This window comes from Zingiber officinale, chromosome 6A (genome assembly GCF_018446385.1).
Source record: "Zingiber officinale cultivar Zhangliang chromosome 6A, Zo_v1.1, whole genome shotgun sequence".
Lineage (NCBI taxonomy): Eukaryota > Viridiplantae > Streptophyta > Magnoliopsida > Zingiberales > Zingiberaceae > Zingiber > Zingiber officinale.
In genome coordinates this window covers 14,765,950-14,782,302 of record NC_055997.1, presented here as the reverse complement: position 1 = coordinate 14,782,302, position 16,353 = coordinate 14,765,950, and the positions used below count along the sequence as shown (strand labels likewise).

General features: G+C 33.7%; 1 long non-coding RNA gene and 1 pseudogene across 1 annotated transcript; both read right to left on the bottom strand.

Annotated features, from left to right (window-relative positions):
* Positions 1-10,122: 10,122 nt before the first annotated feature.
* On the bottom strand, positions 10,123-13,782 carry LOC121993741. The gene is made up of 4 exons (XR_006115389.1): positions 13,706-13,782; positions 10,894-10,956; positions 10,325-10,387; positions 10,123-10,233 (listed from the first exon to the last, which is right to left on the bottom strand). It is a non-coding gene; the product is annotated as an uncharacterized LOC121993741 (long non-coding RNA).
* Positions 13,783-14,693: 911 nt separating this feature from the next.
* On the bottom strand, positions 14,694-16,352 carry LOC121994637 (annotated as a pseudogene).
* Position 16,353: the final 1 nt, after the last annotated feature.

Below are 16,353 nucleotides of genomic sequence, written 5' to 3'. Positions count from 1 at the left end.
AAATTTTTACTTATTTGATTGGTTATTGAGTCTAATAATTCAAACTTACTCGTTTATTTATTTAGCATATTGATAAGAGTTTTATTAATAAACATAGTTTACGAACGTTGTTCACGAAAATTAACGAACTGAATATATATGTATTCTACCTTGTTTATTTAGTTTAACGAGTTATTCAAATTTATTTATTTAATTGATATTGTGTATATTAAACCAACATAAATAAACTCTTATTAAGTCAAATACCATACTTATTTATGAATGTTTGATTCATTTACAGTCCTATACAAGAAAATATATATTTTTTATTTTTCTTGATTAGTACCATGTATCAACTTACGACGATTAATCTTAGAGACCATCGAGTGGAATAGAAATTTTTCCCCAGCTATTAAGTAAATCAGAAAACTCTCACGTTCGGCTTATCATCATCTCAACATTGTTAGATCAACCATTTTTTTTTTTCTATTTTTAGTTTTTTAAAAATTAGTTGGTACCGGTTATTTATCTTACCCTACTAATCTTAAGGATAATCTATCCACTCTATAAAATTTTTTTGAACAATACCAGGAATCTCAGATCAAATGCATCCGTTAATTCATCAAAAGTTATTATTTAATTAGAAAACGCTAGTGAGAATAATTTATTTCATATATTGGATTTGGATTCCTTTGAAAATGGTTTATTATGTAAGAAATGTCAAACTAATTTTCAGGAAATTTGAACTGAATTTTTTTAATGTTTCAATTATTTCATATCAATCTCAACCAACTAATTATGCACTTTAAGATCTCTATCAGGATTTGACAGAAGTTGAAAAGGATCTTAAAAGATGATTTAATATTGGATATGATAATTAAAAAAACGCCTTTATTTTAATTATTTTATAATTTGATTATCATCAAGAAAAGAGATTTTATTTTAGAAATATTAAAATAACACTTATTTTATTCTAAAGATATTTTATTTCAGCTATAATTATGCCATACTAAATAAATTATTCTAACTTAATCAAAATTACTATTAACGAAATACTGTTATTTTAAAATATTCATTATCAATTCAATTAAAATTATTTCAGTTTTATCAAAATTGTTTGTTATAATAGTGATTAATAAAAACAATTTTATGATAAAAAAAAATAAGAAAAATTAACTTTTTAAAGGTAACTGCTGAATTCTTAATTTGTGGAATTGACTACTCCATTAATTGAATTCTGAATTTTATAATTAAGACCGAACCAAATAAATCAAAATATTCATGGTTAAAAAACAAAAAAAAATTAACCCAATAAAAATTTAGAAATAAATACATTCGATCGTTTATTTCAATTCAATTAAGACTTTATCCAACACATTTAGAGATATAAAAAAAATCTAATCTAATTACTACTTTACTACTTTTACTTATTATTTCTGATTAAGAAGTTAATAGAATTTGGGAAAGTCGAAAAGAAAAGGACTTTGAAGATTATTGTAAATTTTGTGGGGCTTTATGGTCCACTCGGTGTTAGGAATGTCAATTTCGGTGCATTGAATTGGATTTAGGTTGGATTGAAATTTTTTTTTATAAAAACTCTCAATCCAACTCAAATTTGAATACTATCTGAACCTTAAATCCGAACTTGATCCAAATAATACGATTATAAATATTTTTTAAAATTAATTTTTATATAATTCTTCATTTTTACCTTTATTATACTAACATTGATCATATTAATATACATAAAATCATCTTAATTTTTAAAATAAAATTTGATTTAATCTTAAAAAAACCCACTAAAACTTTAATTCGAGTTCACCTGAATCAACCTGAATTCGACTTGAAGATCTCCAATCCTAAAACCCTCCAACTTGAATACGACCCAAATCTGAAAACTTCCAACCTAAATCATATTTTTATCGGATCAATTCAGGCGAACGAGAAAGAAGTGTACGACTTTTCCGAGGGACGAGAAACCAGAGCAGAAGGTTGCTTGAGAAGGCCGGAAAATGAGTTCGGGTGAATCCCATTCCGGATGACCGAAATCACCTAAGCAAGTCGAACCGGAGCAAGAGCCCAAACCCAAAAGTCAATTGGGAAGTTGACTTGGTCGGGGCACCTGGACCAAGTCCAGGTGCCCGGATCACTTGGGCGCCCCCAAGGAGCCTCCCCCAGCGGGGGTCGTATCACAACGGTCCAAGATCCCGGAACCCTTCCGGGCTCTTGGAACAGAAAGTTTATCAAAACTCAACGTGTCGCAATCCATTGAGACTTGGATAAAATTTTATCCATGTCCAGACGCTTAGAACCCTTCTAGACGCCTTGATCAAGACTATAAATACAGTCTGATCCTAGTAGTTCAAAATCATTTGTACATGAGTTTCTTTAAGTGTTCTACTACTTTGTGTGCTTCCAACGCTTGTAAGAGGTTTCTCTACCTACAACGAAAGGAGAATTTGATCAGTGCTTCAAAGTCTTAGATTAACAACCTTCCCGGTTGTAACCAAGTAAAATCGGTAGCCTCTTTCTTTTTATTAGTTTATCAAATCTTTTTATACAAGTGTCTTATTATTTCAAAAGATCAAGAAATGTTCTATTTTCGTTTTGAAGGGCAATTCACCACCTCTTGTTGTTCGCACGGGTCCTATCAAGTGGTATCAGAGCTAGGCTCACTTCAGAAGGACTAACCGCCATCCAAAGCAAAAGAAATGGCCGAATCTAGCATCTATCCATCAAAATTTGAGGGAGACTTCGCAATGTGGAAGAAGCACATGGAGGTATTCTTTAAAACTGACTTCGAAATTCTCTTAATTATAAAATATGATTTTGTAGCACCTATGGATCAACACAGAGCCGAGAAAGAAGAGTGCACATGGACGAAGAAGGAGAAAGCTGACTTCGTGACTAATCGAAAAGCAGAGTTTCATCTGCTCAGTGTTCTTCCGCCCCAGGAGGTTAGCTGGATCGGAAGCTACGACTTCGCCAAAGATCTCTCTGGGAGAAATTCCTGGAGCTCCACGAAGCTACTTCGAAAGAAAAACTAGCAAAGTGGGCCATCCTCCGAAGCCAACTGACAAACTTCCGGATGAACAAGAGAGAAAAGGTAGCCCAACTCCATGTAAGGATTAAAGACCTGATCACCCAGCTCAACAACTTCGGAGAAAATGTAACAAATCGTGACTCCTTAAGGTACACCATTAACTCTTTTCCAAGAACTCAAGAGTGGTCAGTCTTAGTAGATGCTTACTACATCTCTTGAAAACTTATTTTCAACTTTTGAACTTCACGAGTCTCGCTGTATAGATTCCAAGGAAATAGAGAAATCAAATAATATTACTCTAAAAGTCAAGAAGGATGAATCAAACGCCGACACCTCCTTCGACGATGATGAAACAACATATATGGTAAGGAAATTCAAGAAAATTTTTAAAACTAATAAGTTTAATCAAGTGCAGGCAAAGAAAAGAAGAGCAAGGAAGGTAAGATGCTATAACTGCAATGAAGATGGTGCATCAAGGATGGCTGCCCAAAACTAAAGAAGAAGGACAACAAGAAAGGACCAACCTCAACAAAGCACAAAATCCTGAAGGCGACGTGGGACGAGCCATCATCAGAATCAGATCTGGAGGAGTACGCAGGACTTGCATTGATAGTAAGTCACTAGGAGGAGAGCATAGATAAAGGGGAGGCTCCTTAGAAGAAAGTTGCAATGAGGAGGAAGAAGCAAACTTTAAAACAAATCTGGTAAGTGAGGTATATTTACTACCCCTAACCAGTTATATTCAGACATTAAATCCATGATCAAATCGCTATGTAAGCTAAAAACAAAAAATAATAATTTGAAAAAAAAGGAAAATTTTGAATTAAAAACAATCTTAGCAAATACATTCCGTCTAGAAATGTATGATAAATTAAAAGATGAAAATGAAAAATTAAAAGACCAAATTAAAAAATCAAGAAACTTTGCATATGTTAATCAAAATACCTAACAAAATTATAGAAGTCTAAATTAGTATCTAAAATATCATAAGAGTCAAATTAGAAAAGTGTCACAAAGATATGTACCCAAAAAATTTCTTGTTAGCTAAAAATTTCTTGTTAGCTAGTAGGTAAAAATTTATTTTGGGTCCCTAGATCTAGCTTAGTCTAAAAATGATTATGCATGTTATATGTTTAGAAATATGAATTTCAATTTCAAAATTAAGGTCATATGTTTACTGTCAATATTTATCTTTGAATTTTTTTTATTTTTAGAATGAAAAATTTCTTAATTTTTTAAAACTTTTTCTTCGATTAAAAAAATTATTATTTTATGAAATTTTTGATTAAAAGTTCATGATTTAAAAACTTAAAATAATTTGGATATGTATTTCAATAATTTTTTTTCAGAGAATTATCATTATATTCTGAAAAATGAAAAAAAAAATCATCATGATTTTTTATATTAATAAAACTATTTTTTAAATATTTGTCATAGCTATTTTAAATATTTTTTGAACAATCCTTCTTTTCAAAATTCAAATCCTAATTTTTTTTATAGTGATGGATCCCTTAAAATTCTATTTAAAAAATATTTTTTTTAAAAATTCTTTGATAAATCATAAATTTTTCATGAATTAATTACCAAAAACCTTATTTTTAAAAAAAAATCTTGAGAACTTATCCTTGAAAATTTTAACTTTTCAATTGTTGTGTATTCTGTTCTCAATACTTAGAAAAATTTTAGAAATTTCTAATTTTAAAATTTAACTTACAAAAACTATGGTTCTACACAAAATAAGTTTCTTTTAACGTTAGAAAATTATTTTGTAAAAGTTTTTTTCTACTCTCTTTACCCTTAGAAAAAGTTAGACATTTTTAATGTTGTTTTTCCCCGAAAGGGGAGAATGATAGAGTATACCTCTATATTTTTTTACCCCTAACTCTAACTCGGGTTGATATACATCAAAAAGGAGAGATTGTTAGTACCCCGAGGTAATTTTGATGTGGTCAATCGGATTAGAGTTAGGTCATATTGTGTTTTGATGTCTTGTGTCTGAGTGTGCAGGAGCTTAAGAGCACAGGAAGTCAAGAAAAAGACGTAGCTAGCGAGAAGGAAGACACGGGAGAGGGTCGACGGACTCAGTGTGTCCGAGGGACGAGAAGCTGCAGAAGAGAAGGAAGTGCGCGACTTTTTTGAGGGACGAGAAACCGGAACAGAAGGTTGCTTAAGAAGGCTGGAAAATGGATTCGGATGAGCTCCATTCTGGATGGCCGAAATCACCCAACCAAGTGGAACCGGAGCAAGAGCCCGGACCAAAAAGTCAACCAGGAAGTTGACTTGGTCTGGGCGTCCAGATCACTTAGGCACCACCTGGGCGTCTCGCCCAGCGAGGCCGTATATGTTAGAATGTATAATAAAAGCCTAGCTTTTTGTATAAATATTTATTTTGAAATGAGAATCACATTGGTCAAATGTCTGTATTTAGTTAAATACAGTTGTCCATTTAATTTATATTGTAGATAACATAGTGTGTGGTGTCACACAGAAGATCATGTTATCAGTTCCTTATAAATTATAAATAGTAGCTCACAACCAAGATGGATTGGGACAAACCATTGGAATGGTTGTAGTATAATTTGGTATTAGTTTATCTTGACTATAAAATTACACTAGTACACTATGTGTGTATTGAGCAGGAACATTTGAGGTTGTTCCTTTTATACTGATTACATAAAAGAATAGAACCTCTGTTATTATGGATGTGTGTACTCTTAATCCCGATATAATAACAAACACATATACTTAGTATTTATTTCTTTAATTTATCAAAGGGTGAGATTTATTCGTTAAATCAATAGGCCCGATAAGTTGAGAAATAATATTATTTATATGATGTGTTGTTAATTATAGAAGAAAACTGTGTCATAGTTATCTAGGTTGATAATGTCCCCAGGAGGAGCTCATAAGGATTGTCATGTAAACCCTGCAGGTGGACTTAGTCCGACATGATAATGAAGTTGAGTGGTACTACTCTTGAAGTTAGATATTAATTAAATGAGCTGTTAGTAACTCATTTAATTAATGAACATTTGATATCTTAAACACAGGGAGATTAATACACTCATGATAAAAAGGAGCTCATAATGTAATATGGAATTGGTGCGGTAGTTCAATAATAACTCTTTAGTGGTATGAGTTATTATTGATGAACTTGAATTGAGTGTTCGGGTCGAACACAGGAAGCTCAAGCTCATCAGGAGGCCAAAACCAATTCCTCCTCTCGGTCCCTATTGTAGCCTCTATAAAACCTCGCATTCACTCATTTTGATTTTCCTTCCTACCCAAGTGAGGGGTCGGCCACATCCTTGCTTGGTGCCCAAGCAAGGGGTCGGTCAAGCCTTGCTTGGTGCCTAAGATATGGGTCGGCCAAGCCATGCTTGGTGCCCAAGCATGGGGCCCGCCATAATAGAAGAGAAAAGGAAGTTTTTATTTAAAATAAAATTTTGTTAAAATCTTTCCTTTTATAGCTTTCTACAAAGGATTAAAAGAGATATTTTAATTTTGTTAAAATCTTTCTTTTTTTGTAGATATCTACCATGGTTTAAAAGAAAGATTTTAATTTTGTTAAAATCTTTTCTTTTTTTTAACCAACCATTATAGGAATAAAAGGAAGATTTTGTTTAAAATAAAGTTTTGTTATAATCTTTCTTTTTATAACTATTTACAATGGTTTAAAAGAGAGATTTTAATCTTTCCTTTTTTGTAGTCATCCACAATAGCAAATAAAAGGAAAATTTTATTTAAAACTTTCATTTTTAGCCGCTAGCAAAGATTATAAAAGAGGAGGAGGTGCTCCCTAAACATATAACCTAAGCTCTCTCTCTTTTATTCTCTTGTGTGGCTGCCCCTCTTCTATTGTTTTCTTTCTCTTGAGGTCGGCGGCACCTTGCTTCAACCTTTGTGGCTGGCGGTGCTTGGAGGAGAAGAAGAAAAGGTTCGGGTGCTTTGTCTTGGTAGATCGTCGCCCACACGACGTCCAAGAGGAAGAGAGGAATACAGCATAAGATCAAGAGGTCTTTGTCTACGAAGAAAGGTACAACTAGTTGTTTATTCCACAACAAAACTAGTTTAGTTTTTCTTTGTATGGATCTTGAAATACCAACACAAGAGGCTATCGATTTTTTGCTTCAATTGAGTTCTCTGTAGTTAAACCTAGGGTTTATGGTAAGGAGTTTAAATATTTAATTTCTTTGAAAGGCTTTGTCTAGGAAGTGGTGGATGATCCCAAAACCAAGAAGGTCGAGTGCCTCACCAACGACCTGGAAGTCAATCCTTGAAATAGATATTTAATCAACTTCTATAATATGGTTTAACTACTGAAGAACACATGAGTTGAACTTGAATTAATAATGTTAAGTTTCGTTTGCAATCCAAGTTCAATTTTTGAAGAACACATGGGTTGCTAGGAATAGTTCTGTACTTGTACAAATTTTTGTACAGGAGAAACCGAATGGAATTCCAAGTAGCACCCAACAGTATTGCAATGGTCCGAGCACCTAGAAGGGTTCCGGGCGCCCGAAACAAAATTTTTATCAAAATTCAATGTCGTGATTTGTTGCGACCTAGATAAAATTGTATCCATGTTCAAGCGCTTGGAACCCTTCCAAGCGCCCCGATCAGGACTATAAATACAACTCTGATCCTAATAGTTTAAAATCACTTGTACACGAGTTTTTTAAGTATTCTATTACTTTTTGTGCTTCCAATGCTTGCAAGAGGCTTATCCGCCTACGGCAAAAGGAGAATTTGATTAATGTTTCAAAGTCTTTGATTAACAACCTTCCCGACTGTAACCAAGTAAAATTGGTAGTCTCTTTCTTTTTATTAGTTTATCAATTCTTTTTATACAAGTGTCTTATTATTTCAAAAGATTGAGAAATGTTCTTTTTTTAAAAAAAAGGTAATTCACCCCCTCTTTCCTGTTATACGGGTTCTATCAGCTATTAATCATTTTGTTAATAATTGAAATTATGATTTGATTATAATAATGGATCAAAAATTGACCTTTACTTTTACTTTATTCTATAACTTCACCATGTGATAACTAACTCAGTCAAGCCCTAAAGGCAGCATGGTTCACACCATTGAAAGAGTTAAATGTCGTTCCTAGGTTCTTATTTTTGGATGAACCCTACACTATGATTTATCAGAGAAGAAAACTTAACCAGGAGAAGATAAATATTTCAGTTAACATGTAAGCATATAATTAATTATTATAAGAGATGAGAAAACAAAGTCTAGCTTAGGATATATATGATGCAAAGCAAGTAAGACAACTCAGTAATATATATCCCCACTGGGGTGGAAATTCTTGCCTACTTCAATAATTTTCTCATGCGAGATTCGAAGGTCTTAACTTTTAGAGTTAGTTCATGGAGATAATGTTATTAGGAAATAATTATTATTAGTAAATACTTATTTGTTTCCTAGTTATTAGAGAATAATTATTATTAAAAAAATACTTATTTGTTTCCTAATTATTAGAGAATAATTATTATTAGAAAATATTTATTTGTTTTATAGTATTTTATATATTTTCCTATTTTATGTGTTTTCCTATTTTTCACTTTGTAATGGTATTTATATTCCACATATTATCATTAATATAGTGTATGAATTCTAACGTCAACATAGTATCAGAGCATGTGAGATATTGCAATAATCTTGGCTAAGACCATTCAGGACACGAATAGAGAGCTCATCAAAATCAACTTTGACATTCATGCATAAGCGCAAGAGCATCAATATTTCTTTAATGTCATGCATATAATCAGTGATAGATCTGTTACCCAGTTGAAGGCTGGCAAGATTTTGATGATGAGTCATGATCCTGCCAAGTGAGGGAGGAGCATAGGTTCTCTCCAGCGTCTGTCATGTGTCTCTAGATGAAGTTGATGAAGAAATAAATTGTACAAGGGTAGGAGGTATCGAACCTATAATAACATTAAGGAGAAGTTAATCCTGACGGAGCCAGAGAATATGATCAGGATTCGCCTGAGGGAGCGCAGTATCTATAGGCATTGTCTGCGCAGGGGGCAGGGACGTGAGCCATCAATAAAACTCAGGAAGTCATATTCGAATAGAAGAGATGTGAATTGTAAGCGTCGGGCAGAGTAATTGGAGGTGGTGAGTTTCAACAGTACTTGAGCATTGACATTGAGAACCACAAGGGCTGAAGGTGAATCAGGAGTATTTGTGAAAGATATATGGCGAGTGATGTCGTCGACGACAACCATAATAGAAGGCGGCTGGTGGATATTGTGGAGAAAAGAAAAAAAGATTGTTGTTAAGCTTAGCACTCTGATATCATGTTGATGATAGAATTCATGCACTTTTTAAAGTGTATGAATTCTATCGTCAACAAATGTATCCTGGTCCTCTCGGTGTCATGTTTCTTCTGAAGGTTCTGGCTTGCATACACTACAACAAAAATATTACAAGACAACGGTTAAAAACCGTTGTCGTAGACCCTTTAAAACTGTTGTAATTGGCAGTGTTGTTAAAAGTGGGGGGCTACGACAACGGTTTTAAACCGTTGTCTTTGAATGAAAAGACAACAGTTTTGCAACGATTTTAAACCGTTGTCTTTGAATGAAAAGACAACGGTTTAAAATAGTTGTTATTTAGAGCATTTTTACTGCAGTTACAATCGGTTTGGGGGCTACGACAATGGTTTTTAACCGTTGTCTTTGAGTGTGATAGACAACAATAACAATTTTAAACTGTTGTCTTTTGAATTATTAACTTTTAATACCAATATATCAAATTTCAATTTAAATATATAATAAAGAATCATAATCAAGAAAGAATATTTCCCACATCAATATCATTCAAAATGTTACTTATACAAGAATTAGAATCGCAAAAGAAAAAACATGTCTCATATTCTAATAAAATTTATCTCAATACAAATAAACAAATAAACTCCATTTGCAACTAATGAACAATAGCCAAAAGACTAGAAACTTGTGATGGTGGTTCATGTCATGTAGGATTGCACTTAATTATTGTCAACCCAAATCCCATCACAATCTTCAACTTGTAGGATTTCATTGGAATCCTCTTTCCAGCTTGCTGATTCTTTCATACCAACTTTTTCCAATATTGTTGATCATTAGTTCCATAATAAATCTAGTCTTCCCCGTACCAGCTCCATCAAAAAGTCCAATCTTTCTACCCCTTTGATAAGGCACTAGGAGATCAACAACCTATTGATATTAAAAGAAATACACTATTATATGTATGAAAAAACTTGTTCTGAAAAAATAATAAACACACATATGTTTTTACAACAGTTACCTGAATAAGTACATCATACAAAAGGTATTAGTTGTGAGATGAGTTATTTGAATGTTTGCATGGCTACACAAGTAGAAGTCAAATTCAGTAGGATGGCCTATCTTAGAATCGACAACAGTCCCTGGAATTTCAAGGATGGAAAGCTCCATTGAGAAAACAAGGTTTAAAAAAATATACAAAATAGAATTATCTTGAAAATGATGCATCCATGCTATCAACTAAACTAACTAGGCAATATGTTTCCACTCTTATCAACAAATTAGTGGTCACCGTGATTGTTAGCAAACAGTATAGTGTGATGACGTTTTTGGACCACCACAAAAGTCATTGGAGGTTGATAGTTTGGTTCTAGAGAGGCACAAGCATGAAATACAAATGGAATGTTGAGTAAAAAACACTGAAACAAGAATCGTAGTATAAATTCTTGGAAAATTTACTTTTCTGATCGCATCTAGTTCATATAGTGGAACTTGATAGAATTGACCCTCACTCACTCCATCCTTGAATGTACAACTTGCTATATTAATCTAAACAATCAAGTATTTTTTAAGTTTTCCAAAGATTCATACCTGTAGAATATAATCCGTTGAGGCTTTTATCTAGTAGCCTTTTTGAAGGAAATAAGTAGCTCCCTGGATATTGCATGGCAGATGTTCTACTTAGGCAGGTAATTTGGAAAAGAAAACCTCACAAAGAAGTGCAATCTATAAGCAAAATTTGCTTAGTAAGCGCTATCTAACTCACAAAATCTCCATATGCATGTACATATACTGAAAACTAAAATTGAATGCTCAAAAGGGAAACTACTCATGCTCATCTATTAGTAAAAGAAAGTAAGCTAATCTAAATAACATGCTAACATAAAAGAAAACTCGACTTGCTACTTTTAAAACAAAATGAAACTTATTTCATTTGTTCTAAACTTATTCTTTTATTTCACTTGTTTAAAAACTTCTTCTTTAATACTTTTATACTGATGTAAAACTTACTTTACTTGTTCAAAAACTTATACTTATAATACTTCAAAATAATAATCAACTTCTCTTGGGCCCGGCAACTGTGCTTTTACTTTTGTAACGACCCGACCCATTCGGCTGCCCATTTGGCGACCCATTTGGCGACCCTATGGTCGTCGCCCGTCAACCATCGGCCGAGCCGTTACTACTAGGTTATCTAAACCTAGGGACGACTATGGGAGCCCAACCCAAGGACAACTGAGAGTCCAGCACAGTGCCACTGATAAAAGTAAAATACTTGTTATCTTTTAATACTTCTATATAATGCCTCGGCATTTTCTTTAGCACCTTGTGTGCCAACATCCCTAAAGTCTTGACTTTGGGATCTACTTAAGGCCTTGGCCTTTTTCTTTCTTTTCTTTATCTTTCTTATATTTTTCTTAAACTCTTAAAAAGAATATAGGCATGCTACAACAGAATTAAATCAAAGGAAAGAAAATCTGACTTCTATAAGCATGCTATATCAAAAACAAATCAAAAGAAAGCAAATCTAACTTCTTCAAACATGCTACAACAGATTTAAAACAAAGGAAAACAATTCTGAAATCTTTAGGCATACTAGAACAAAAGTTGTTCAACCTGGTTAGAATGCAAAGGAAAATCGAAACTGCAATGTGGACTTATATAGTTGTTCCTACTCATCGAAGCTACATAAATTTGAAATCTGCCTTCATTAAAAACTAATAAGGAAGGATCTATATCGAAAACTAAACAACTGAAATGCTAACAGCATAAAACAGCTCTACTACATGCTTATTTAGAAGCCTATTCCTACACATGGCAGCAAAGAAGAGAACAACCAAAACTGAGATACTACATGTATATAAGCATTTCTATTCATTGCAATGACCACAACATGAAACTACATGCTCAAAGAAAGATCTAAACCGTTCCATGTTCATTGCCATAAATTCTTCAACAGAAACTAATAAAGCCAATACTGCATTCATCCTATAACCCTCTAAATCTATTTAGAGAATTAGCCATCATGAGGAAACTGATACAACATTGGAATCAAGTGAAAGCACACAAATCTGTCCAAAACCTAATTCCTTAAACATGCTACTGCCGAATTAAAAAGGAGAAAAGCAAATCTCTTAAACCTCTAGCAACATTTCTTTAAACATACTACCAGACAAATCTGATATACTGATCAGTATACAACCTCTACACTTTACCCCCCAAATCTTCACAGCATGCTTCAAAAATACAAGGAAGTACCAAATCAATCCGTGAATCAAAACCACACAGGAAAGCAAAACAATCACCAATTCTACACAACCTCTCTCGAATCTGAAACAAAGCAAAGAGAAAACTTGCAACATCCAAATTCTTATAGAAATCTATTAAGAATCCCCAACTGAATCAATAACATCGAGGAAGGCATAAATCAAAATGAGAACTTCACAGGAAAGAACTCAAATCATTTCTCGTTCCATCATGCGGCAACAACACAGCCCTAGGTTTCATCCAAAGCTTCGGGAACAAGAAAAGGAACAAGAATTGAACTTCGAAGCTATCCTACCGCAGGTGAGTAAGCGACTTACCTCGGTTTCTTGAACTCACAGCCGGAAGGAAAGGACTCTAGGGTTTCGGAGGCTTGCATGATTGTGGCCTCTCCCTCGTGCTCACGGTTTCCTTCTCGACGAGAGGAGCTCGACGGTGCGAAGACTTCACGGAGAGGGATGCTTGCCGGCCGCCGGAGACGCAGGCTGCTTGCTGCATTTTCGCCCGAGAGGAGTTGCCGACGCCGTCGCGAGAGAAGAGGAAAAGAGAGAAAAGAAAAATAACTTAACCCCTCTCTTACTTATCCTTTTATAACCTAGGGTTATGGCTTAAGACCAATTCGTGATTGATTTGGTCACGAAACATCAGCGAGCGCGCTTGGTCCGCTGGAAAAGCGGATTCCCGAAGGTCTCGGGTTCGAGCCGCCCTCGGCTCCTTTTTAAACGAAAATTTTATTTCGTTTCTTAAGACTGCTTAACTATATTTAATTCCCTTAAATTATAACAAAACAGCTGTGGATCAGCTGGTTGTCTGAGTTCGGTTAAGACTCGGATTCGGGTCCGAGATCTTGGGTTCAAAACCCAACTTCAACATATTCTTTTTCTCTTTTTTTTTTAAAAACTTCTTCCTCTTGGTAAAAATACCAAACTAACTCCAAAAATTACATAAAAATACTCTAAAAATTTCTAAAAATCCCTAGAATATTTCTATGGCATTTCTGAATATTTTTAAGGATATTTAGAACTCGAAATAGGGAAATTTGGGGTGTTACAGCATGGCAGATGTTCTACTTAGGCAGGTAAATTGGAAAAGAAAACCAACATTCTATTTAAAACTGATTTTAGATTGTATTTCATACTTTATCATGCCACCAGTAAGAGTTCCTTGCTGAGAATCTTGCCAGACCTTAAACATATCTTGAATTAATTCTTGAAGGGCCTAAGCACAGACCAATCCAGCATATTTTGTCACCTCGAGCCAGTCTTAAGACGCAACAACCTGACAAACCAAATATAATCAAGATAGTCAGGATACATCAAGGCAACTATACATCGATAAGTTGTTGTACCACCCCAAACAAGCAGTATAATTGTTAAACTGTTGTTATATGGATATCAAAGATATTTAAAAAGTCATCAATTTGCTAAATCTCATCAGAGTCAGCCATACACAAGCATAAATTTAAAGTGAATTGAATCTAATGACATTTTTAATTTATTGGCTAAATACCAATTGACATCAAGCTTCATTATACCAGGATCCTTATCTTTTGGCAAGATTGTTATAGAAAATATACAATATATCTCTGAGGTCCAAAAAATGGTTGGCAAAGAAAAATATAACCTAACCCAACATGAACAGGAAAATTATATCAACCACAATACAAAAAAAAATTAATTCACACTTCTACATGAGTTGTATGTGACAGCAATGAAGACAGACCTGACTTTGGAGCAAAGAAACTTCTTCTTCGTCCATGATGGTTTTCCATTTTTCAACAAGCAGATTTCAACCTTGCATTGCAAAATTGTGGCAAAAAGATTCCAAAATAACCAAGAAGCATAGTAGAAAGAAGATATTACAAAGTTTTCAAAAAAGTCTAGATTACAAACCTCTTGATCACCCAAAAGATCATATATTGTTGGTTCAACAGACTTCCCAAGGTATATGATCTAAACAAAGGCAGTAAAAGTAATGCATCAAAATCTTTAATCAAACAACACTATATTATCTTCTGGAAGCTTACTGAATCATGATCACATTCAAGAAAAAATGTCATGGACATTTATGAAGTCCGTAGAGCTTGGTCCATTGTAGAAGTTGCCTTCCGAGACACACTGGTAACTGCGACTACTTCTTTGTCCACAAACCCGACATCAGGATGGCATGTGAGGCCTGCTATATGAATACATCGGGTAGGGATTATGTCGCAGAGGATGGAACTGCTTCAGCCCTGGAACGTTGGTTCGTTTGGCGGCAACCTTAAACAAAGCATTCATCTTGTTGTTAGAAAAACCAACGTTGCTGTTAATAAGAATTTAAAAGTGTGCTGGTAAGAAAAATACTTGAGATTAAATAGACAAACCTTGATTGGACGACCATGAAGCGCAGACTCATGCAACCAAAAGGCTTCTTGGACTGCCTCAACTTCCAAGAATTCGACATGAGCAAAACCCTTTTGACTGACCGTTTCTGTCAGTGAGAATGGTGACTCTATTAACAGTACCACACGACTAAAAATGTTGTTGAACCTCTTCAGGGGTGTAAGCATAATCAACCTACAGTTTAATAGAAATATCAACATGAGTATCAATCTAGCAGTGGCTTTCCCAACTCAAGATGTTGCTACTAAATCACTTGTTGTTAGAGGTTTCAGAAGAATTCTATATGTATAAAACATAACAATCATTGACAAATAGTTACAATGTGACTGTTGATGCTAAGAATAAGAAACCAAAATTCTCTAATAGAAGACAACAACCCTATCCAATTCGGAACAAGTATCAAACAAAAAAGATAGTCTTAGCATAGACTATATATTACAAAATTCTAATAAGGTGCAAGTCGAGAATCCTCAGTAATATATATATATATATATATATATATTTCAAATAATTCTTTGTTTTAAATAATCTTTTTCCCTTTTTTTTCTTTGGTAATTTTTTCAAGTACAAGCTAACGGTAACTTGAGTTCAATGTTACTCTGTACAATCTTATAGGACATAACTTTTGTATGGATCTACTATAAAGACGAATTGAAGATGTCTGGTACAAGGACAATAATACCAAATTTTAATCATTGAACCACTTAAATTCAGCCAAACCATAACAATGTTACTACAAATTATCAAACTTCTAATGAGCACAAACACAGTTTTGAGAACTTGAACATTATAGTAGGCACTCTTTGCATGTACCACATTCAAGTAATACGACACCAAAAAAGAAAAAGAGGGAAGGTAAATCAAAGCATTAATATGTCAAATAATACCCGAATCTAACATCCGCAGCAACATCATTACAGTTTGAAGTAGTGTATCTAAATAGAGGTCCCTAAGACAACATTTGTAGATATAGGAAAAATATTCAATAACCTTAAAAATAAACATTGTAAATTTAACTAATTTGATTAGTCCATAGAATTATGGATAAATAAGGCTCAAGGGTCCACTAAGAAATAATTCAAGATATAGAAGACAACAATATCAAATTATATGCAAATATCATGTGATGCCCACAGTAAACCAGTAGCAACAATTAGACAACAGAGAACTAGAAAAACTCACATTGCCAACAAATATCGAGCAGGAATTAGGCTCTTCTTTGCCTGATTGATTTGTTGCAGGTCCACTAGGCTCTATATAATGCAGAAGACAATTGGTCCAAGACTTTTCAGAAAAAAAAAGAAACAGAAATAAAATCTTAGACCTAGAAGAAAAACTGGACTACATCATTTAACCAACCAAAAAAACCAAAATGCAATATAAATACTTCCGTACTGCCATG